The sequence below is a fragment of the Rhinoderma darwinii genome, chromosome 3, assembly GCF_050947455.1.
Source record: "Rhinoderma darwinii isolate aRhiDar2 chromosome 3, aRhiDar2.hap1, whole genome shotgun sequence".
Lineage (NCBI taxonomy): Eukaryota > Metazoa > Chordata > Amphibia > Anura > Rhinodermatidae > Rhinoderma > Rhinoderma darwinii.
The window spans coordinates 275434504-275454687 of NC_134689.1; positions in this window are offsets into that span (position 1 = coordinate 275434504).

Here is a 20184-nt window from a genome sequence, read left to right on the forward strand (position 1 = left end):
ACATCCGCCATGTTTAGCGATACCTGCTGCAACCATCTCCATCAGTGCCAGAGCTGCGGCCACTGTCTGGACTATCCAGGTCCCCTTGTGCAGGACATTGTATTGCTGAGGTTTCCTGTTGTTTGGCCAGCTGCCTCCCCGCTACGGCCTAGTGGGTCCACTAACCCGCTACGTGACACTATCTACAGAGGCTCTATGGGGGTCACTATCTACAGGGGGATATGGGGGCACTATCTACAGGGGGAACGGGGTGTGTGTGTGTTACTATTATAATCAGGGACACAGTGTATGGCGCTATTATAGTTAGAGGTGCAGTGTATGGCGCTTTATTATAGTTAGAGGTGTTGAGCATTTTAACTTCGTTTATAGATGCAGAAATGTTTTAAAAGTGAGAAGCTAAAGACATCTGAGCGGAAAACTGCAGAAATGTATCATAGCCGGTAGAAATCCATCGCAGATGTCTGGACCGGTGTGGGAAGAAAAGAACTAGAATTTGAGACGTCACCGGTGAGTCACTTAACGTAAATGTTTATTCTGCCTCTAATCAGTACTGTATTCACTGTATGATCTGCAGCGAGATTATGGGTGGTATGATTTTTTTTTTTTGTGAAACAGCATCTCCCAACATATCCTCACCATTGTTCGGGCCATGTTGGGAGCTGTAGTTTTACGCCGTACAAACTTATATAGCAGGGGTTACGCTAAATTGAGCTGTATTTGTTCTGGTGCTGTATATATGTAATGAGCTTGGTTCTGGTGATGTATTTATTTACTGAGCTTGGCACTAGTGCTGTATTTATGTACTGAGGTTGGTTCTGGTGCTGTATTTATGTACGGAGTTTGCTTCTGGTGCTGTATATATGTATGGGCTTGGTTCTAGTGCTGTATTTATGTACTGAGCTTGGTTGTGGTACTGTATATTTGTCAGAGTTTGGTTCTGGATCTGTAATTATATAGGATATATTTATAATAACAAAATTTCAGGGCAGATGGAATTGTTCATAATTCATTGTATATTTAATCGGAATCTGTCAGGTAGTTTTACCCCTTGAACCGCCACCATACGGTAATACATGACCTGACAATATTTCCAAACATTCCCTTGTATGTTTTTTTCAGATGCAGTAAAATCTTTAAAATTCACTTTTAAAACGGCGTACATTATATGCTAATTACTCATTAGAGGGTCATGGGGTGGTGCCGCTATCCTGAGGAGTCACATAGTCCTGCTTCCAAACCCACCTTTCCATTCTTGATTGACATCCCCCTGGCTGACACAACTTTCTCGGATGCGCCATTGCCTTGTGGCACTATACACAAGGGGGGGGGGCTGTTTGGCACTATACACACAAGGGGGCTGTGTGGCACTATACACAAAGGGGGCTGTGTGGCACTATACACAAGTGGGAGCTGTGTGACACTATGCACAAGGGGGAGCTGTATGGCACTATTTACAAGGGGGAGAGCAGTGGCTCTATCTACAGGGGGCTGAGTGTGGCGCAACCTACAGGGGTCTGTGTGTGGCACTATCTACTAAGGGGGGGCTGTGCTGCACTATCTACTAAGGGGGGCTGTGTGGCACTATATACAAGGGAGGGGGGCTGTTTGGCACTATATACAGTAGGAGCTGTATAGCGCTATATACAGTAGGAGCTTTATGGCGATATCTACAGGGGGGCTGTATGGCACTATCTACAAGGGGGAGGTGGGGCATTGTCTACAAATGGGGGTGACACTGTCTATAGGTGGGGCTATATAGCACTGTCTACAGGGGGGCTGTATGGCACATTTTACAGGGGACACTATTTATAGGGTAGCTTGTGGCACCCAGGGGGGCCCTTGTCAAGAGTTTGCTATGGGGCCCAGTCTTTCCTAGTTATGTCCCTCCCTCTGTCAGCCCATCTGCGCCCCTCCGTAGATAATGCCACTGTGCCCTCCGTAGATAATGCCACAGTGCGATCCGTAGATACTGCCACAGTGCAATCTGTAGATACTGCCCTCTGTAGATAATGCCACAGTGCCCTCTGCAGACGCCGCCAGAGCAGAGACTGCACTAGTGGATGTATCCCACGGGCCGCAGATGACGTCCCTAGTGGCCGCATGTTGCCCGCGGGCCGCATGCTTGAGACCCCTGGTCTAAACTAAAGTTACCTCAAAGTGTGTAGCCTACAGCCACACCACCCTGAATGTGCCCAATCTCGGAATCTAAGTGTATGTTCACACGAGGTCAATACGTCCGTAATTGACGGACGTATTTCGGCCGCAAGTACCGGACGGAACACAGTGCAGGGAGCCGGGCTCCTAGCATCATAGTTATGTACGACGCTAGGAGTCCCTGCCTCGCTGCCGGACAACTGTCCCGTACTGTAATCATGTTTTCAGTACGAGACAGTTGTCCGGCAGCGAGGCAGGGACTCCTAGCGTCGTACATAACTATGATGCTAGGAGCCCGGCTCTCTGCACGGTGTTCGGTCCGGTACTTGCGGCCAAAATACGTCCGTCAATTACGGACGTAATGTCCTCGTGTGAACACACCCTAAGCAGGGTCAGGCATGGTTAGTACTTGGATGGGAAACCTAAAAGGCTATAGAAACCAAAGTAAAAAAAAGGCTGATGCGGATTTCCACTGCAGCCTGTCCACTGTGGAATTCCGCCACGTCTGATCATGCCCTAAGGCCAGGATCACACACGCAGTTTTGATGCCGTTTTTGGCAAAAATTGGTCAAAAACAGAATGTACACAAAAGATAGGAGACGCATCAGTCCTTTGTTTATACCTTTCCTTTCTTTTGAATCCACTTCTGACTTTGGCTTAAAAATAGCCAATAACTGCATTAACCCCTTCAGGACTGAACCTATTTTGGCCTTAAAGACAAAGACTATTTTTCCAAATATGACATGTGTCTCTTTATCTGGTAATAACTTTGGAATGCTTTTACCTATCCAAGTGATTCTCATATTGTTTTCTCATGACATATTGTACTTTATGTTAGTGAAAAAATGTGGTCGATAAATTCAATATTTATTTGTGAAAAGCGTCAAAATTTAGAAAACTGATAATTTTTCTAAATTTGAATGTATATGCTTGTAAGACAGATAGTAATACCACACAAAATGGTTGCAAGTTAGCATTTCCCATATGTCTACTTTATGTTTGCATCGTTTTTTGAACATCCTTTTATTTTTCTAGGACGTTACAAGGCTTAGAACATAAGCAGCAATTTCTCGCATTTTCAAGAAAATTTCAAAAGCGACCACTTCAGTTCTGAAGTGGCTTTGAGGGGCCTAAACAATGAAAACCCCCATAAAGCACCCCATTTTGAAAAACTGCACCCCTCAAAGTAGTATTTAGAAAGTTTCTTAACACTTAAGGCATTTCACAGGAATTGAAGCAAAGTGGAGGTGAAATTTACAAGTTATTTTTATTTTTTTTACAGAATTTCAAATTTTACTAACATTTTTTTATGTAACACAAAGTTTTACCAGAGAAACACAACTCAATATTTATTGCCCAGATTCTGCAATTTTTAGAAATATCCCACATGTGGCCCTAGTGTGCTGGACTGAAACTCAGGACTCAGGAACACCTCGTGGATTTTGGGGCCTTCTTTTTATTAGATTATATTTTAGGCAGCATGTCATGTTTGAAAAGGTCTTGTGATGCCAAAACAAAGAAAACACCCCAAAAAAGACCTCATTTTGGAAACTACACCCCACAAGGAATTCATCCAGGGTGTAGTGAGCATTTTGACCCCACAGGTGTTCCAGAGATTTTAATAGAATTGGGCAGTGAAAATGAAAAATTGAATTTTCCACCAAGACATAGTTTTAGCTCCAAATTTTTCATTTTCTCATCAAATAAAGGAGAAAAAGCACCCCAACATTTATGAAGCTACTTTTCCAGAGTAGGGAAATACCCCATATGTGGTCATGAACGGCTGTTTGGATACATGGCAGGGCTCAGGAGAGGAGGATCACCATTTGGCTTTCAGATTTTGCTGTATTGATTCCTGGGCGCCATGTTGCATTTACAGAGCCCCTGATGTACCAGTACAGTAATACCCCCAGAAAGATGACTCCATTTGGTAAACTACCCCTTGAGGAATTAATCTAGGGGTGTAGTGAGCATTTTGACCACACAAGTTTTTGCTGAATTTATTAGAATTGGGACGTGAAAATTAAAAAACAAATACTATTTTTTCCAATAAGATGTAGTAGTAGTCCTATTTGGATTTTTGAGCGCATAATTTGCTGAATTGGTTTCTGGGCGCCATGTCGTATGTGCAAAGCTTCCTGAGGTACCAGTACATTAGAAATTCCCCAGATGTGACCCCATTTTCGAGACTTTACCATTCAAGGAATTAAATTAGGGTTGTGAATATGTTTACCCCACAGGTGTTTTATATAGATTTTTTTAGAATTGGGCCATGAAAATTTAAATCTACGTTTTTTCCAATAATATGTAGTATTAGCTCAACATTTTTAATTTTTACAAGGAATACAGGAGGAAGATTGTCACACAATTTCTCCCGAGTAAGACAATACCCCATACGTGGTCGTAAACTGCTATTTGGACATACAGCAAGGCTCTAAATGGAAGTTGCGCAATTTGGTTTTTGGAGTGGAGATTTTACAAGATTCGTTTTCTGACACCACGTTGCATTCCGCTGAGGTACCAGTACAATGGACACTTCTAAAAATTACCCCATTTTGGAAACTACATCCCTCAAGAAATCATCTAGAAGCGTAGTGAGAATTTTGACCCCACAAGTGTTTTGCAAAAATTAGTACACAATAGATGTCGCTTTTTCCACGGATATGCCATTTCAGTGCTCAATGTGTTGTGCCCAGCTTGTACCACTGGAGACACACACCCCATAAATTGTTAAGCGGGTTCTCCAGAGTGCAGTAATACCCCATATGTGGTCATAAACTGCTGTTTGGGCACACTGCCAGGCTCAGAAGGACCGCCATTTTGCTTTTGGAATGCAGATTTTGCATGGTAGTAATGTGGGGGCATATGTAAGCTGGGCAGAGTACATCAGGGTATATGTAAACTGTGCGGCTACATCAGGGTATATGTAAGCAGGGAGAAATACATCAGGGTATATGTAAACTGGGCGAAGTGCATCAGGTTATATGTAAGCTGGGCAGAGTGCATCAGGGTATATGTAAAGTGTGCGGCTACATCAGGGTATATGTAAGCTGGGCAGAGTACATCAGGGTATATGTAAACTGTGCGGCTACATCAGGGTATGTGTAAGCTGTGCGGAGTACATCAGTGTATATGTAAGCTGGGCGGAGTACATCAGGATATATGTAAGCTGGGCGGAGTACATCAGGGTGTATGTAATATGTGAGGAGTACATCAGGGTATATGTAAGCTGGGAGGAATACATCAGGGTATATGTAAGCAGGGCGAAGTGCATCAGGGTATATGTAAGCTGGGCGGAGTACATCAGGGTATATGGTAAGCTGGGCAGAGTACATCAGGGTATATGTAAACTGGGCGGAGTGCATCAGGGCATAATAAGATGATGTAATAATGGGGTGAATGAATAATCCATGGATTGGTGTGGTACGCTTTGAAACAATCCTTTATGCACAGGACAGCTTTTTAGGGTATTATACAAAATATCTGCGCTCCAGTATTGCCTAATATTTGACTTCTTCACTAGCCCTATAAGCAGCACAAGGCCCTAAAGTTTCCTCATCTCCGCTGCATATATGGGGTTCACCTGTGGGGTCTAGCAAATGATGATGTGGGGTTTTTAGTGAAAAACGACTGTACCTAAAAAATTTCTCTGGCCCATAATTTAGCATCATTGCCATTGTCATTTTTATTGGTTCTGTGGGAAAGATAAAGAGAAACACCCACCCCCAAAAAATTCTTATGTTGATAGGTGTCATTATAGAAATATACAGGTCCTGTAATATGACACTAGAGTTGGGACCATGTACCTCAGGGGAGTGTTTCAGGCGGGACACTAATTGTAGTGTACACCAGGTTGCAAGGAGAAGGCAGGTCCTATACTCCATGTTTGATTCATGTTCATTACTTATTGCAGATGAATATGTGACTAAAGAATATAAACCTCTACCGCACCAGGGTTAACTCATTAGGCGTGCAACAGTTCCATTTTGGCATACATGCGAGGAAACCAAAAAACAGCAATTATAGTGGTTTTTTCCACCGTGCAGTATAAAAAAACATGTTAACTTTTTTTCTGTGGGTCGATACGATTACAGTGATACTAAATTTATAGGTTTGTTTTTTTTTAAGTTTTGCTACTTTCACACTATAAAAATACTTTCTAAAAAAAAAAAAAAAAAATGTTGGTGTCGCTATATTCTGATAGCCATAATTTTTTCATTTTTCGTTCATATCGATGTGCGAGGGCTTTTTTTTTGCGTAACGAACTGTCGTTTTTGTGCGTACCATTTTGGGGTACTTGCGACTTATTGATCACTCTTTATTACATTTTTATTTAGACAAGATGACCAAAAAAAGAAATGCTGTCTTTGTTTATTTATTTTTATGGTTTTCACCGTGCGGGAAAAAAATAACATGACATTTTTATAGTTCAGGCCGTTCTGAACGCCGCAATACCTATTAGGGTATGTCCACACGCTTAGCGAAAAATTCTGAAAATACGGAGCCGTTTTCAAAGGAAACCAGCTCCTGATTTTCAGCCGTTTTTGGAGCTGTTTTTTTATAGAGCCAATGAAAAACGGCTCCAAAAACGGCTCAAGAAGTGACATTCACTTCTTTTTCACAAGCATTTTTTTACGCGTCAGTTTTTAAAAACACCCGCATAAAAAAACACCCCGTCGGAACAGATAGCCGTTTATCCCATTGAAGTCAATGGGCAAATGTATGGGGGTCTTCTGCTTCCGATTTTTCGGCAAAAAAACGGCCGAAAATAAGTATATGTATAGTTTTTCTCATAATTATAAAAAAAAATTTCTTAAACATTTTTTTTTAGGCTGGGTTCACACGTAGCGGAATTTCACTTGAATTCCGCTGCGGACACTCCGCAGCGTTAATCCGCAGCGGAGCCGTTTCTCCATTGACTTCCACTTAAATTTAGAAGTGTTCGTTTAGACGATGCGTAAAATTCCGCTGCGGAGCATAGGCTGCGGAGCGGAATTTGGTGTCCGCAGCATGCTCTGTCTGTTGCGGAGCAGTGGCGGACTGGTTGCGGACTCATGGCGGAATTTCTCCATTGACTTCAATGGAGATTCTAAATTCCGCAATGAAGTCCGCAGCTGTCATGCACATGTTATGTGTGCTGCGGATGCGTCTTGCTTTTTTAACATGACATTTCTTAATTCTGGCTGGACCTATGTATTTCTAGGTCTACAGCCAGACTGAGGAAGTCAATGGGGCTCCCGGAATTACGGGAGCGTTGCTAGGAGACGTCAGTAAATAGTCACTGTCCAGGGTGCTGAAAGAGTTAAGCGATCGGCAGTAACTGTTTCTGCACCCTGGATAGTGACTACCGATCCCAATATACAGCAACCTGTAAAAAAATAGAAGTTCATACTTACCGAGAACTCCCTGCTTCTGTCTCCAGTCCAGCTTCCCAGGATGACGTTTCAGTCTAAGTGACGGCCGCAGCCAATCACAGGCTGCAGCGGTCACATGGACTGCCGCGTCATCCAGGGAGGTAGGGCTGGATGCCGAAAGAGGGACGCGTCACCAAGACAACGGCCGGTAAGTATGAAATTCGTTTACTTTCACTAGGGAAAGTGCTGTCCCTTCTCTCTATCCTGCACTGATAGGGAAAAGGGAAGCACTTTTCCCGCAGTCCGCAGCAGCTAGTCCGCATCAATTTACTGCACATTTTGGGCAGATCCGCAGCCGTAATCCGCAACCCGGATTAGGTGCGGCATTGATGCGGACAGTTGCGGAGGAAATCCGCCACGTGGGGGCATGCCCTTACACTTACTTGGGGACTTGAAGACCTGATTGATCTTCTGATCCCCGGTATAATACACTGCATTACTTATGTAGTGCAGTGTATTTTAACGGTCATTCTTCATCTGACAGTTAGCTTATTAGGTCTGGCCTTGGGTAGGACCTAATAAGCTTTCGTACCTGGCCTACCAGGAAGACGTTGCTAGGCTTTCTGCCATAGCAACCATTGGCGCTCACAGGGGGGGGTGTACAGAGGGAGCTCCCACAATGCAGATTTGCAAGCGTTTTTTTAAGCTAAAACCAGGAACAGAACCTAAACATAAGAAATATATAAAGAAAACTTTTGGCTTGCGAAATGCAGGCAAAATCTGCAGCAAATCTGCACTGTGGGAACCCAGCCTAAGTATTCCATGGCATTACAAGGGTATGTTCGCACAGCTAATTTTCGGCCATTTTCCGGGAGGCAGAACGCCTCCAAACATCTGGCCATTGATTTCAATTAGAAATACAGCGTTCTGTCCTGACGGGGCGTTTTTTTACGCGACCGTTTTTAAAAATGGCCACGTAAAAAAACAACCGTGAAAAAGTAGTGCATGTCACTTCTTGACCCGTAGACAAACAGCTCCAAAAACGTCTGTAAAAAACGCGAGTTCTTTAAAAAAAAAACGTCTGAAAATCAGGAGCGGTTTTCCCTTGAAAACAGCTCCGTATTTTCATACGTTTTTTGCTAAGCATGTGAACATACCCTGAGGGTATGTTCACACGCAGTGTTTTTAGGCGTATTTTGGGGCGTTTACGCCTCGAAAAACGCCTGAAAAAATGGAAGCTAAACGCCTACAAACATCTGCCCATTGAAATCAATAGGAAAAACAGTATTGAGTTCATACGGGGCGTCTTTTTACGCTCCTGTTTTAAAAAAAGGAGCGTAAAGACGCTCCTTAAAGAGGCTCTGTCACCAGATTTTGCAACCCCTATCTGCTATTGCAGCAGATAGGCGCTGCAATGTAGATAAGAGTAACGTTTTTATTTTTAAAAAACGAGCATTTTTGGCCAAGTTATGACCATTTTTGTATTTATGCAAATGAGGCTTGCAAAAGTCCAAGTGGGCGTGTTTAAAGTAAAAGTCCAAGTGGGCGTGTATTATGTGCGTACATCTGGGCGTTTTTACTACTTTTACTAGCTGGGCGTTCTGACGAGAAGTATCATCCACTTCTCTTCAGAACGCCCAGCTTCTGGCAGTGCACAGACACACAGCGTGTTCTCGAGAGATCACGCTGTGACGTCACTCACTTCCTGCCCCAGGTCCTGCATCGTGTCGGCCACATCGGCACCAGAGGCTACAGTTGATTCTGCAGCAGCATCAGCGTTTGCAGGTAAGTCGATGTAGCTACTTACCTGCTGATGCTGCTGCAGAATCAACTGTAGCCTCTGGTGCCGATGTGTCCTCGCTCGTCCGACACGATGCAGGACCTGTGAGTGACGTCACAGCGTGATCTCTCGAGAACACGCTGTGTCTGCACTGCCAGAAGCTGTGCGTTCTGAAGAGAAGTGGATGATACTTCTCGTCAGAACGCCCAGCTAGTAAAAGTAGTAAAAACGCCCCGATGTACGCACATAATACACGCCCACTTGGACTTTTACTTTAAACACGCCCACTTGGACTTTTGCAAGCCTCATTTGCATAAATACAAAAATGGTCATAACTTGGCCAAAAATGCTCGTATTTTAAAAATAAAAACGTTACTCTTATCTACATTGCAGCGCCGATCTGCTGCAATAGCAGATAGGGGTTGCAAAATCTGGTGACAGAGCCTCTTTAAAAAAAGAAGTAGCATGTCCCTTCTTGAGGCGTTTTTTGGAGCCGATTTTCCACTGAAGGCCCTGTTCACACTGAGTTTTTTTACACGTTTTTTGACGCGGAAACTGCGTCGGAAAACACGCAAAAAAATGGCTGAAAATGAAAAACGCCTCACAAAAAGCTCCTAATTAAAAGAAGCTTCATTTTCAGCTTCAAAAACGCCTGAAAATCAGAGGCTGTTTTCTCTCAAAACAGCTCTGTATTTTCAGACGTTTTTTGCTAAAAGCGTGTGAACATACCCTAAAATTGATCAAAGAATCGCTGCTTCAAGTCCCCTAGTGGGATAAAAAAAAAAAAAAAAGTTATTACATTTATAAAAATGTATTTTTTGAAAAAATGGTTTACTATAGAAAAAAAACCACTTATTACGTTTACTGTAAGAAAGAAAAAAATTGATGGCAGATTTTTTTTCCGCCCCCCCCCCCCCCAAAATAAATGTTTATAGAAAAATTAGTCATTTGTACCCTAAAATGGTATTAATAAAGACTACAACTCACCCTGCAAAAAAATAAGCCATCATAAGCTACATAGACCATGTATGTTCACACGCTTACTAAAAAACATCTGAAAATACGGTGCGGTTTTCAAGGACAAACAGCTCCTGATTTTCAGCCGTTTTTTTAGCAACTTGTGTTTTTCACGGTCGTGTTTGGACCTGTTTTTCTAGTCAATGAAAAACGGCACCAAAAACGGCTCAAGAAGTGACATACACTTAGTTGGAACAGAACGCAGTTTTTCCAATTGAACTCAATGGGCAGATGTTTGGAGACAATCTGCTTCCGTATTTTCGGACGTTTACGGCCCGAAACACGGCCGAAAATAAGCGATGTGAACATACCCTAAATCTCGTGCACGAGCCTGTCGAGAAAAAAAAAAAAGGACACATGAAAAGCAGAACTTCCGGCAGGGCAGAGGTAGGCCTTAAATTATGATGCAAAATTGCATTAAAGTGCCCATGTGTGCACTGGCTGGAATATAGCCTTGTGTTTACCTTTCCAAAATAAATGTGTATAGGGGGCAAAATAATATTTTGAAAAGTAATTTTCAGGTTTTATTTGGGTCTGTAAATGTGTGAAAATTGTTGCAGCAACAAAGGGATTTTCCCATAAGTGAAATGTGTTACCTATCCACAAGAGATGTGATAAATGTATGATTGCTGGTGGCCACACTGCCGAGACCCTCACTGATCACTAGAACAGGGTTCCCGAACCCGCTGTTCCTCCTCACCGCATTGTGTGATAGGTGATAAATGTAATTTGTGGCAAAACCACTTTAGTGTATTCCTAGGGACTGTGCTTGTTGCTTTACAAAAAAAGTTTATTAGAAAAAAGGTATTTTTTTCCTCCAGAAACCGTGCTACTCTGGTCTATGGGCTGTGCCAGGAACTGCAACTCAACCCTAAAGACTTGAGGCTGAGCTACAAGACCAGAATGTAATATATTCACCTTGTTGCATTCCTGCACTCTCTCCCTGCCGGCCACCGCGATCAGTGTCTTGGCAGGGATGGTAATGATGTCGGGAAGCGCATGCGCAAAGCACAGTCATCTGACCAGTCAGAGCACTAGGTGCACTATTTAAACCACTGGTACACTGGTCTCTACCAGTTATAGCGGTTTCTTTCTCCTCCCTACTTTGTTGCAATAATTTGCTTTGAACCGAAACTTGTCCTTCTGTACTGTATTTTTGGCTTTGCTGTATATCTGATTCTAACCCAGAGTTGCCTGACTACACCTTCGGATTGGCACAGTGTACTGAATAATCAGCTCTACCGCACCTGTGATTCCGACCCTGGATTGTCGGACTACGCCTCCGGATTGTCCCTGTGTACTGCATACTCGGCCCTGCGGTATCTCGGGGACGGACTCTGGATTGTGGACTACTGTCTTAACTTTTGCAACTATCTAATGCTCCCAGCTCTGCTATTCTGGTGCTACTATGTATGATATGTGAATTGACAGTCTATTTGTTGTAATCAGTAGTAACAGTACCACTATATGCCCTACATGGTCTGGTTCATTTTACTGCTCGCGCTTTTCCAAAGAATTATGGCTCGTCTACACGCTGCAGAATTTTCTGCGGCAATTCCGTTGTGTGTGGGCAAGCCCTTAAAGCAGTTATCCAACTCGTGAAAATATATTACAAACAGCTGCAACTGTGGTAAAACAAAAAAAAGAATCTGTATTCATCTTTTCTTTCCCCTAGTGATCTAGCGCTGACACTCCAGCAGTCCTCCCGATCTTTGTTTACAAGCGCCCATCATGTGACCGGTACAGCCAATCAAAGGGCTCAGCGGTCACATCTTACTCCTGGCAGGACTGCTCAGCACGGGCACAAGCCCCGAGACATATATTTACCCCCCCAAAAAATAATTTTACTTATTAATTTCATTATTTTTACATATATATCGGAGATAACATTTCTATAAGACTTAGGCTCCTATAGCTACACTGCTGGATAGAATTGGATTCATTGTCTCAGCAGACAGTATCACACATGATAGGCTTACATACAGGGCCCCTGCAGACAGTATCACACATGATAGACTTAGGGCTTATTCAGATGAGCGTGAATCTCTCCATGTGCCGTGCGTTGAAATAACGCACAGCACACGGACCCATTGATTTCAATGGGGCTATTCAGACATGCGTGAGTTTTGAGGCAGCGAGCGTCCGTTGCGTGAAACTCACTGCATGTCCTATATTGGTGCATTTTCATGCACCTAGTCGCCCATTGAAGTCAATGGGTGCGTGAAAACCACGGACAGCACACGGACGACATCAGTGTGCCGTCCGTGTTTCATGCATCAATTACATTGGAAAAAATAAGTTAAAAAAAAGTGCTTGCAAGTGAGTGAAACACATGGCACACACAAAGCACACTGATGCAAAACGCAACGCACACGACCAGATTTACGCGTGTTTTTTTAAACGCATAAATCGGTCACACTTATGTGAATGTAGCCTTAGATACAGGGCCACAGCAGTAACTATCCTTGTACTAACCCTCGGGCAAATTTGGCATTTCTAGGTCCCCAAGCAGTTATGTCTCGTGGCTCTAATCAGACACACCTGTAGAGAGCTCCCCACACAATGCCCCCTGTATATGGTGGCGGTGGGTACCGGGGTAATAATGGGGGTTAGTGTTAGCCTCTGCACCGGATAACACGAAGCCCCGCCTTAGTATTGGACGCTTTCAATCCGCCAGCGGCCATTACTAAAGCGGTAGCAATAAGTTTAAAAGAAAATACAAAGGGGGCGGGGCTTAGCCATGGCGGAGTAAGCACACATCTCGGGGGAGCTCCGTGCAGCAGAGTGCTTAATAGCAGCCTGAGCCCGTCTGAAACCGGCAGGAGATGCCAGCAAAACGTAGGGGACAAGGCACTACACCCTCCCGCTCCTTACCTAGCTTGCAGACGCGGAGTGCTAGCATGGAGCGCTTCTTATCAGCGGCGCCCGCTTCTCAGGAACTCCCAGGTGTCATGGCGGACCCGGCACTGCATCCTGCCACGTGCAGAACTACAGGCCTTCAGCACGCAGCAGCAGGAGCTCAAGCACAGGGACAGACGACCGCACCACAGCCTGGGGCCAGCAACAATGAGGTACCGCACGTTTCCCCTGTCCTATATGGACCTATACTTCAGCCAGCAACCGTGTCCCCTTCCAGCCCGCATTACATGCAGATTTGCACCTGCTCAGGGAACTGATCCAAGCTCTCCCTACCAGACAGGACTTCGATTCCCTGGTGACTAGAATTGAACAATCCCACCAACAAGACATCGCTGCCTTACAACAAGAAGTGGATAGGGTGGACACTAGGATTGCCAATACGGACCAAACGGTCTCCAATATTGACAGCAGAGTGCTAGCTCTGGAGCAGGCAGCCATTTCCAGCAAAACACATATACAGTCCCTGACGCTACAATTGGACGATCAAGAGAACAGGGGCCGTAGGAACAATATCCGACTGAAAGGCCTCCCAGACCTGGGTCCCAGAGATGACCTTCCGGCCAGGATAACTGCCATCTTTAATACGGTCACTAATAGGCCGTTGGAAGCGACATTTTTACTAGATCGTGTCCATAGGGTTTCTCGACCCGGTCCGAACGACCCATCCAACCCTCGTGATGTTCTGTGTAGACTACACTACTACTCGGACAAGGATTTAATCATTCAAGGCACGTGGTCACATGGTCCGGTTACGGTGGATGAATGCAGGGTCACGATATATCCAGATGTCTCCCCACGCACGCTCTACATGCGGCGTCTTCTACACCCACTACTAGAGAAGATCAAAGCTGCGGGAGCCACTTATAGATGGGGTCACCCGTTTCACGTGGTCGTCAGGAAAGAATCAGCCACCTTCCTCCTGCGCCATTTCTCAGATTTGGAGGCCTTATTCAATTTCCTGCAGATCGAATAGTTTCCGGATTGGCTGGCACTGGATCGGCCGGAACCATCGCAGCGCCGGCGCACTCGGCGCCCCAGCCAACATCTCAACAGGCCTTCGCTCCGAGAGTCATTAAGGTCTCAGCCGGATCTTTCGCTGCTACTACCTCCTGAGGCCTGACGTGGATTACCCTCTGAAGAACCCTCAGATCTCCATGGCAATGCCTGATCTACAGTTTATAGCGCTGGGCTCTGTACAGCGCCTAGCGTCTCTTTTTTGTTACAGGGTGCTGACAGCTCCTCCGAGAAGTGCCTTTTCCAATGGAACTTTGTGAGCAGTCCCGGTACTTCCTCCATGACTTTCCGAGACTTCCGTGGACAGTGAGCTGTCACCGAAGATTCCACAGATACCTACAGAACTGTAGATATGACCCGACATACAGTTTACCCTTCTTTTGTTCCTGGTCCCCCCCCCCCTTATCCCTTCCCTGCATTTTAGTGATGTCTTTGGTATGGGACCCGTGCACCCCCCTCCTCCCCCTCGTGAATTGTCAGGAAGTTGCCTGTGGTACGATATTCTGTTAATATTGTTACACAAGGCCACATGATGTTGTCACAGGCAGTAGTATTACTACTCATAAGATTTCATTCACTACCTGAGACCTAATTTGTGACCCGATTTGTCTTCTGTATATTGCTGAGTGTCGCATTAGTGCTCTTTCTGATGAATCTCTCACTTATTTCTTTCCTCTCTCCACCCTCTTTCCCCTTCCCCTCCTCCTCATACCCTCTCCTATCCTCCCCCCCTTTCCCTCCTCATACCCTCTCCTATCCTCCCCCCCTTTCCCTCCTCCCCTCCTTTCCCTCCTCCCCTCCTTTCCCTCCTCCCCTTTCCCCCTCCCCTCCCCCTCATCCTTTTATAACAGGACGTACTAGTCTTCCGGGTCCTCCAAATAGGAGGAGTTTAATGCTTCATATCTTAGGTTACAGATAATGTCGCTCTGTGTTTACAGTGTTCTTTTCTCACAGTTCTTCAGGTGAAGGGTTCAGCTGGCTCATATGGCCGTGTTTTTGTAGGGCCAGGTAACATACAATGTTATGTCCTCCCTTGCCCGCCTCCTGGTGGACATCGGACGAGTTTTTGTTTAACGTTTGGTGCTGCTCGCTGCATGGGCCCCCCCCCCCACTTCTCTTTGGTTTTCCTTGTTCCTGTTTTGTTACTAACCTTTTCTCCACAGGTTTTCTTGCCGCGTGAGTGTCGGCCTTTGGGTCCTTTTCTCTTTCTCGGTCAATTTTCCTTTTTCTCTCTGGTCTTCCCTCCCCCCCCCCTCTTTTTATTTTATTTTTTTCATCACCTACCGGGGACATGGCCCGCCACTCCCAGACTGACCTTCGGATAGGCTCGTTGAATGTCAAGGGGTTGCATAGTCCCGGGAAGCGATCCATTTTGTTTAACATGTTGAAAGGTAGACACTTACATGTAGCTTTCCTACAGGAAACGCACCTCAGTGAACAAAAACCTTTTAAGATGTCTAATCTTTGGTTTCCACACGCCTATCATAGTTTCTCTCCTGACCCGAAATCCAGGGGGACGAGTATCCTCCTGTCTCGTACTCTTCCATGGGAATTTCTGGACTCTCGCAGTGATGGGATGGGGCGAATGCTACTACTAAAGGGCAGCATTAATTCGCAGATCTACACCTTTGCTTCCCTCTACCTACCCAATGTGGGTCAAGGTTCAGCTCTGCTTGGCTTTTTGGATGAGCTAGAGGAGTTTGGGGAGGGCACCATTGTCCTGGGAGGTGACTTCAATGTCGCATTGGAGCCCACCATGGATGTCTCAAAGGGGACATCGTCAATCCCGCATTCCCAACTGCGCCATATTAAACGAGCGTTCCACGAGCATAATTTTGTGGACACATGGCGCCTTTTACATCCGGGTGATAACGATTTTTCTTTTTACTCATGACAATTACTCCAGACTCGATCTAATATTTGTCAAACATCGCTCACTTCCAATTTTACAGGCCGCCGATATTGACTCAATCTCTTTCTCAGATCATGCCCTTGTCACTCTATCCTTAACATTGCAGGCCCCGATACTACACCAATCCCAGTGGAAGCTCAATCCGTTGCTTCTTAATGACTCCTTGGTTTCTTCAGACGTGCAGCGTACACTTGAAGAATACTTCACGGCCAATACCCCTGCAGACACAAACCCACGGGTACTGTGGGAGGCGCACAAGTGTGTTGTACGTGGCACCTTTATTAAACACGGGGCTCGATTAAAAAGGGAGCGTGCAGTGACCACTGCTCGGCTTCTATCGGAAATTAGGGTTTTAGAGTCTACTCACAAGCGTTCCCATGAATTAGCATGTAAAGTCGCGTTACTCCAGAAACGAGAAGAGCTCCGTATCCTATTAATGTCTAAGGCCAAAGCTACCCTCTCTAAATGCAAGCGCCACTTCTACGAATATGGGAACAAATGTAGCAGGCATCTGGCCAGAGCACTGAGACTTCAGCAAGCGCGTACCTACGTACCCTTTATTGAAACATCCCCCACTACTCGGGCTAACTTGCCATTAGACATAGCCTCACAGTTCCGCGACTTTTATGCCTCCCTATATAACACAGATTCCACCAATCCGGCCACAACGGCGAACAACTTTCGTTCACGTATCAAAAACTACATTGCAGACTCCGGTATGCCTTCTTTGTCAGAGGAGGTGCTAGGCGCATTGGAGGCTCCAATCTCTCCACCAGAATTAGCGGATGCACTTAGGAGCTCCGCTAACGGTAAGGCCCCGGGACCTGATGGGTTCACACTCCCCTACTATAAAAAATACACTGCTACCCTTAGCCCACATTTTCTAGCATCCTTGAACTCCTTCTCCTCCTCAGCTCGCGTTCCACCAGACACACTCAGGGCCCACATTGCTGTGATTCCCAAACCAGGGAAAGACCCTTCTCAGTGTGCTAGCTACAGGCCGATTTCTCTTCTCAACACAGACATTAAACTCTTCGCGAAAATTTTGGCCATGCGTTTGGCTCCGTTGCTCAATGGGCTCATTCATCTTGACCAGGCGGGGTTCATGGTGGGCAGAGAGGCCCGAGACAACACCACGAAAGCGATCAACCTTATACATAAGGCTAAGTTGCCCCGGGTTCCACTGATGCTCTTGTCAACTGACGCTGAAAAAGCTTTTGACAGAGTCAATTGGACATACATGGAGGAAACACTACTCCGACTTGGCCTGGGCCCTCAGATGATGAGTTGGATCATGTCATTGTATTCTTTCCCCTCGGCGAGGGTCCGGGTGAATGCCATTCTCTCGGAAGAATTTACCATCCATAATGGGACACGTCAGGGCTGCCCACTCTCTCCCCTGATTTTTATCCTGACCTTGGAACCGTTTCTAAGGCATGTTTGTACCAATCAGGACATTCAGGGCCTAGGGGAGGGCTCCCATGTCAATAAAGTGGCTGCATATGCAGACGACCTTTTGTTTTTCCTGACCAATCCAATCACTTCTCTCCCGAATCTGATGCAGGAATTTTGTCGCTTCTCCAGCCTTTCCTTTCCAATTTTAAAATAAACTTTGCCAAATCAGAGGCCATGAATGTCTCCCTCCCCGACCCCATGCTATCTACACTCGAACAATCCTTTAGTTTTAAATGGAACTCGGTGGCACTCAAGTACCTGGGAGTGTATACCCCGGCAGATTTAAAGGGAATATTTAACTTGAACTTTCCGAGGTTTCTTACTGAGATTAAGGCGGACTCTGCTAGGTGGTCGGGAGGCACATTTACGTGGATGGGCCGATGTACTATTTTTAAAATGAATATCCTACCTCAACTACTCTACTTATTCCAGGCCCTTCCTATAGCAGTGCCACCATCATTCTTTAAAGCGATCAACTCCATACAAATATCTTTTGTCTGGAATGGCAAGCATCCACGCCTTAGTCGTTCGCTTCTGTGTCGTTCCCGGAAGTCGGGAGGACTGGCTCTTCCTGACATTCGCTCGTATTACAACGCAACTCACTTAGTGCGCGTAGTAGATTGTGTAGACACGCCCCTTTAAAGGCATGGGTAGGTATTGAACAAAACTTTTCGACGGTCCCTCTCGAAGTATCTCCATGGCTGAAACGCGGACTTCTCACATCCCTACATCATCACCCCACGATCGGTCCCACACTCAGATGTTGTGCCCTTGCAGCGGCCCGTTCACATCTCCTGCCTCTCTGCTCCCCTATGTCTCCGATCCTGGGGAACCCATCTTTTCCCTCGGGGCTGAGTGACTTGGTGTTCAAGTCATGGGCGGCGATGGGTGTATTTAGGGCAGAGCACTTTCTGAAGAATTCGGAGTTGCTCTCCCTTCAGGAGTTGACACAGATGCCTGAACTCCCTCCTTTGGGTTACTGGCGCATATTTCAACTCCGCCATTTCTACTCCTCTTTACCACCCTCGGAGCTATTCCTAGCTCCTAGGTCTCCACTGGAAGATTTGTGCGTTGGCTCTGAGCCAGTTCGCCATTCATTGTCCACGATCTATCACCTCCTCCTGAACCCGCCTGACCTCCCAGCGCCTGGTTATATTTCTGAATGGGAGTCGGATCTGGGTATTACCCTAACCACAAACCAATGCTCTCGTATTCTCTCTTTTGCCCATAAAACCTCAATTAGCTTGCGCTACCAAGAGGCTAGTTTTAAACTACTCTCGCATTGGTATAGGACCCCGGTTCGCCTGCATCGGATTTTTCCGAACATATCACCTCTCTGCTGGAGATGCGGATTGGACAATGGTACCCTCCTCCACACTTTCTGGTCATGCCCACTACTTGCAGAATTCTGGGATGGGGTTAAAAAGGTGATTTGCGAGGTAACTGATACCAGCTTTACTATGGATGCGGCTTTCTTCCTCCTCCATCACTGCGACACCCCAGCAAACACCTACAAACGCTCCCTGCTTCACTATCTAGTGATGGCGGCGCGGCACTGCATTCCCTTGAGATGGAAGAATTCTTCTCCTCCCACTCTGTCCCTCTGGGTCTCCAAGGTCAACGATATAATGCACATGGAGGACCTGACCTCGAGCATTCATGATAATCATGCCAGATTCTGCCACACTTGGGCTCCTTGGATTATATTTCAGGACTCCGACTCCTACAAAGACATTCTGGGACAGACAAGCATTAGTGAATAGTCTTTATTGGATGCGGTCTGGAGGGGCAGGGATGCCCCCGAGGGGAGCAGCTACCCCTCCACCCCCTTGCCCATTCTTCATCTTTTTCTCCCTCATTTTGTCTTGTATCATCTCTTGTGTGCACAGGGGGGGTAGTATATAGCAGTATTTTCTAGAAACGATGCGGTTGTTACACGTGGTTAAACTTTGGTTATGTCACTCAATTCAATGCATTCCTAACCTTGTACATGTATTTCACCCTCCCTTATGTACGTGTATCTGTATTCTTTTTTTACTGTAAAAAAAAATTTGGGCTGTTAGCCATGAAAATAAAGAATTAAAAAAAAAAAAAAGGAAATACAAAGACAGATAAAATATTTTATTGAAATAAAAAAAAAAACACATCCCTCATTAACCATTTTATTAAAAATAAAAAAATCCGTCCTCGAATCCAACGTAGTGCAACGATCGAACCTGTAAAAAAAAAAACGCAAACACAAAAAAAAACAACAAAACATTAGTAACACATGCGGTAGGCTTAGATATAGGGCCCATGTGTGAAACTGTCTGACGTTACACTTACCCTCCTCTTCGGCACCGGGTGCAGCAGACATCCAAACAATAGCGTCGTGCCGACATCTGTGGCGATCAGCGTCGTGATGTCATGATGCGCAAAGAGATGGGTAAGTGTGTGTTGTTACTTTAGTAACATGGGCCCGTGTGTTTTATTACATAGGTCCCAGTTACTATAGTAACTTTTATAGATGCGGTGCGGGCGGCAGTGGCCCTGTCGCAAATTGCGACCGCTGCCCCCCCCCCCCCCGAATGTGGCAGTCA